The sequence below is a fragment of the Tenrec ecaudatus genome, chromosome 3 (genome assembly GCF_050624435.1).
Source record: "Tenrec ecaudatus isolate mTenEca1 chromosome 3, mTenEca1.hap1, whole genome shotgun sequence".
Taxonomy (NCBI): Eukaryota; Metazoa; Chordata; class Mammalia; order Afrosoricida; family Tenrecidae; genus Tenrec; species Tenrec ecaudatus.
Window position 1 is genome coordinate 114,123,502 of NC_134532.1, and position 5,644 is coordinate 114,129,145.

Below are 5,644 nucleotides of genomic sequence, written 5' to 3' on the forward strand. Positions count from 1 at the left end.
TTAGGAACTCTGTTAGACTGTGTTAGGTTGGGTTATATCAAAGAATAATTATAAATTAAGAAAACATCATAGCCAAGTCCCAATCAAATCCACAAGTTCAATATTAGCCCATAAGTCCAAAACTAGTCCATAAATTCCTCTTTAGACTCATGCAGACACATGCAATTATGCTGAGTGCAAGAAGATCATAGGCCAGAGGGTGAAAAACCTTGTGGATCCAATGGCGGTGGCAGCACCTTAGTGCTTCCTGCCAGTCTCTGAGTAGCTTCTGTAGCTCCCCAAGTGTCTCCACAGCAGGAAAGTGAAGCAGAGAGAAATTGGGGGTTGAGGTGCGGTGGGTTCCCAGGACCCTCTCTGTGAGGAGGTCACAACCACAAAGAGGTACCATCAGACTCTGTGACCTGATTGACAGGCTAGAATCCACCCCTTCACTCTCTGTATCAAGTAGACAGGAGATTATGTAAATACCACACTGTTGTATACCTCTTTTTCTCCCCAAAAGCTTTAATATGTACTTGTTGTACTTTAAAAGTAGATGGAAATGGAATGAAAAGCTCATGGAATTTTTTTCACAAACGTTTTGATTGCCCTCACATAAATCCATCCTTATAGCACATTGTCTTCTTGATTCTCTGCTATACGATGATTCAGTCCTCTAGGGCTTTCTTACATGAGGCAAAGCTACAGTATAGATGCTCGTTGGCTACTGTGTCTGATGGTATCTGTAAGTAGACCACTTCCAAGTAAGCTATCTTGTCCCCTTCAGAAGGCTTAGTATTGCGTCCCTCCACAATGACACAGAAGCACCCTTCTTTTCCTCTGATGATTTCCCCTTCATATATGCATTCTGTAACATACATTATTGCCGCAACTGGGCATTAGAACTAGAACTAGAAGCAGGAGCTCTGTGCGTTAACGTATGAAACCAAAGACTAGTGAATGGAAATATGGATGATGCATATTAAGTGCCTAAGGAGTCTAGAACATGGTAAGCATTCAATATAACGTGGTGGCTATTATTATTTTTATATATTCCATGTCAGTTACCAGTATAGTTCCTTAAGCTAATTGAAGTTTACTCCATTTAACTTTTCATATCCTAAATGGTGTTAGTGCAGCCCTGGTGGTGCAGTTTCACCTTGGGCTGTAATCCTCAAGGTTAGCAGTTCAAAACCACCAGCTGCTCTGTGGGAGAAGACTGCTATCTATTCTGGGAGAGTCAGGTCTCAGACACTCACAAGAGACCATTTACCCTGCCCTATAGCGTCTCTATAAATCATCATGGACTTGATGGCAGTGAGTCAGGGTTTTGAAACTGTTTGAACTTAGTCGTGATTGACCAATTTCTGGAATATCAATGATAAGATTTAAAAAGTATCTATCAAAGACAAAGCAAAAGTTACCTTCTTTGTTAACAAGCCTAATTGGGTTTCGAACACATTTTTTTTCTAGCTGCCATTTGGGCACCTTTGTAATTTATGCTACAATTTATTTTATGTGTAGACGTATTAGTTAGAGTTATTCATTAGTCAGAGATTCAGATAACAGCAGAAACAAGCACTTCGTACCATGACTGAATTTGTTCCCCGGGCCTTCCAATTTTTAATATTCTCTACTTCAAGTGGCCAAATTCATTTCTAACAGAATCAGGCTCCAGATTTTAAATCGTTCTCCCCATATATGTAATGCTTGTTTTGGAAATAACCTGTAATAACAACAGGGTGGAAATCAATCCATCCTGCTGTTGGCAGGTTGAGGGCTCACAGAGGATTTTGCCCAACTCACCGTGGCTTCTAAATTTGAACAGTTAACAGTTGATTAAAACCAACCAACCAATAAACATAACCCTCCCCCAAATAACAAGAATAAGCAAACTGGGCACTCATAAAGTAATGTTAGTGGAACCCTCCGGCTCTTATGAGGCTCTGTTTAACAAGTCCAGCAGCTCTCAATCAGCTGCAGAAACCTCTGCAGAACAGCGGACATCTTAGGTGGGAACCTTAGGTGAAAACCAGACAAGCAAAGTGGGAACCATCAGTCTAGATTATTTAAAAGTTGTTTCTCTTAAAATTTAACCTCACTTAAGAATGGCATATTTGCCATCCCGGCCATGAATACCTCGGTACTTTAGAATTGTTTCCAAAGATGAATTTTGAAACAGCTTGACCAAATTCATCAGTGATAGCAAATGAATTGCAAAGAAGAAATACACAGTGCAATGAATCACAAAAATGGTTAACCAAGGGCAAGGAGGTTGTTTCTAATTGCAATTTTACATAAGTACATTTATATACCCAAGAATTAGTAAAAGTTTCCAGAGGATGTGATTAGCTTTTTTTTTTAATTAGTTGGGTTCATTCTCTAAATGAAGGATCTTAGCTATTCTCTTTCAGATAAAATACAGATAAGTGCATTGATTTGTCAAGATTAAATATTGAGCCATTGGCTACGCAATCATTCTGTCTCTGATTTACTGTAAAATCCCCAAACGGTTTCACTTGTGCATTTTTGTCAATTTTACCCTGTCCCTCACTGTACTTCTATATTCACTAACCTAAACTGACCATAATCTTAGCGCCATTTGATGGAAGGGGGGTGTGTGTGTTCAACTGCAAATATATGAATATTATCTCCAGAAATCTATACTGAAATAAATATATCTCTAAAGAAAACAACTCGAGGGGCATTAATTACTTATTTATTCACTTACATATTATCACGATCTTTTTTAAAATTACCAGTCACACACATTCAATTCAAATTCATTTACATTGCAGACACCCTGTGAGAAATGAACTCAGATTTCAGCAGTGAGTGAAAACCGAAAAACTCACAGCCAGAACTCCGGCGAAGGACCAGCATCAGATTTTAATCGAGAAGTCCTTGACAATGGACGGAAAGCCTCTCTAGGACCAAGATGGGACTCATTTAACTGTGGACATTTTAATTATTCAATGTGCAGTAGATGTAAGATCAGCTAGATGGTCTTAAGATGCAGTCACTTACTCTAAGAGAGAGAGGTACTGGGATGAAAACCATCAAGAGGTAATTATGGAGCATGAGGTAAGAAGACACATATGTATCTCATCCCCAAGAGTTGAAGCTTCAGCAGGAAACCAGGATCCAGAAACAGCCTTTGAGAAAGCCGGGGCTTTTCTAGAAAGCCAAAGAGGTGCTACGGCTAGAGGACAGAACTAAGAGGAACATGTGGCCAAATGTGGCACTTTGTTTTAGATACGAGGACCACAACCATGCGAGCTTATTTGTAAGTTTATTCCCTAGTGAGGAGCGCGGGTGGCATACTGGTTAAGAGTTGTCCTGCGATCTTTGAAGTGAGCGGTTCCAACCCGCCAGGCGCGCTGTAGGAGAAAGACTGAATCTCTGCTCCCTTAAACAGTTGCAGTTTCAGAAACTCACAGCGGCGAGTCTACCTTGTCCAGTAGGGTCAGTATGAGGCAGCATTGATTTGGTAACAGTGAGTTTGGAGTTTGGGCTTGCTTGTTTGTTTTTAAATAAAGCTACATTCGTAAGAAAAGACCAGGAAAGATTTGCCAAGAATTCCGCCCCCCACACCCATTACAAATATGTCCTGGTCATTCTCCCCATCCCCCCATAACAAAAATGTCCTGGTCATGCTCTCCCCCCACCCCCATTACAACAATGTCCTGGTCATTCTCCCCCCTTCCCCCTCCATTACAACAATGTCGTGGTCATTCTCTCCCCAGTCCCCCCTCCATTACAACATTGTCCTGGTCATCCCCCCCTCCCCCTGCCTCCATTACAACAATATCCTGGTCATTCTCCAACCCCCCTACATTACAACAATGTCCTGGTCATTCTCTCCCCAGTCCCCCCTCCATTACAACATTGTCCTGGTCATCTCCCCCCCCTCCATTACAACAATGTCCTGGTCATTCTTTCAGCAGCAGCACGAGCTGCCCTAAAGAATTTCATTGGACATCTTACCTTATCCACCCCACAGCCCTGATATTGTCTCTTAAGATGCTTCTTGGTTCCCCAAACTCAACGTTTGAAAGGAACCTGATCTGAGCTCCTTGAGGATGCCCAAACTGCCGTTCTGACAGGACACAACTGGAAGAGCACAGCGTTCTTTGGGGCAGGATTAGAGAGATGGAATTAACTGCCTTCAGAACGGTTTCAACCAAGGTGGAGACACTAAGAAACAATAGCTTCGTATTTTGGTATTTTTGTGTAATAAATGTGTCTGATCTTGCCGCAATACTTTTTGACCTACTCTCATATTTTAAAACTCTGGGTTTGGGGAAGTATCTATTTGAAGCTGGTCGATCACAAGCTTGGGAAGCCTGGGAATTGATCATGCTCTACTATTTTTATCTTTCTCCCATGGATGTACTTCTTAACCTCCTATAGCCAGTCTTCTGAGGATTTAGCAGTAAATATCAATGGTAATCAGGATTGTATTTGCACATTAACACATCCTTGAAGAAAAATTATCGTGCTTTTTGTACAATCTTAATGGTTCCCCCAAATCCTTCAAAATTAATTTTCTCTGGAAATAAAATATAGTTAATAAACTGATTTAAACAATTAGTCTGGGTGACCAGAGGCAAGTTTATTGCTTTGTGCCTCCTATTTCTCAGGTTTAACAGAGGGATAATTCAATAGATATGTCATGTGGTTGTATGAGGGTAGGGCAGAATAATACAGGCAACGCGCTTATCATGGAGTGTGGTGCAGCTCTCAAGAAAGGTTACTTGTAAACAGGGTACAGTTTATACATCTTATGCAAGGACAGCACACACATATTTTTACCCTTGAAAAATAGGTGCCTGTTTGCCAAGTCTAATAGTATTCACATCTGTGCATACAACCTAATCTGAAAGATGCTAAGATTTTGCACTTGCTTCAAAGGGAAGGCCTTTGAAAAAGTCATCAGACATGAATGGCTAATATCGGAAACAAAGGCACATGTGATTCAGGACAAAAGGAGATGCCAGATGTCAGAGAAGCCATGGAAGACATCGCCGGGTCCAGGGAAAGAATCAGGAATGGAGCCCACCAATGCCCCCTCTGAGGAAAGTGATTAAGGTGACCCTCACGACACTTGTCTTCCATGGCTCTCCTGACATCTGGCTTCTCCTTTCATCTGCTGCTGGTCCAGGACTTTGAGGAGGAAATGGGTTCTCAGCTGTATACTTATTCCACCGCCATATAGCATAGAATTTTTCTCATTGCTATAGGAATGCTTTGTGATTGTTTTCATATTTTTGCAAGAATTAGGATAGACTGTTAAAGGTCTGTGGAAAAAAGTAAACTAAAGCAGTAAAACCACTGTGCTTTCTTTATGGGGCTCTGCGGAGTCGGGGGAAGGTCATCGGCTATCCAGGCAGCACCCGGGATTTGAGCTCCTGGGCATATTAGCTAAATGGGGGAAAAATACATACGTTGAGAACATTTTGTAAATACTCTAATGTTTGTTGTTAGCTTTGCTGGTTTGCTGACTCTTGGCAGTCCCCACAGCAAGAGAACAAGATGCGGCTGCTTCCTTCCTCTTGAAAGTGATCGATATGTTCATGTCTAATATTGCTGCCACTCTCTCAGGAGGATGTTCCATCCTGAGCTCATATTCTCCGACTGCATCAGGAAAGAGTCTGGCTTTGAT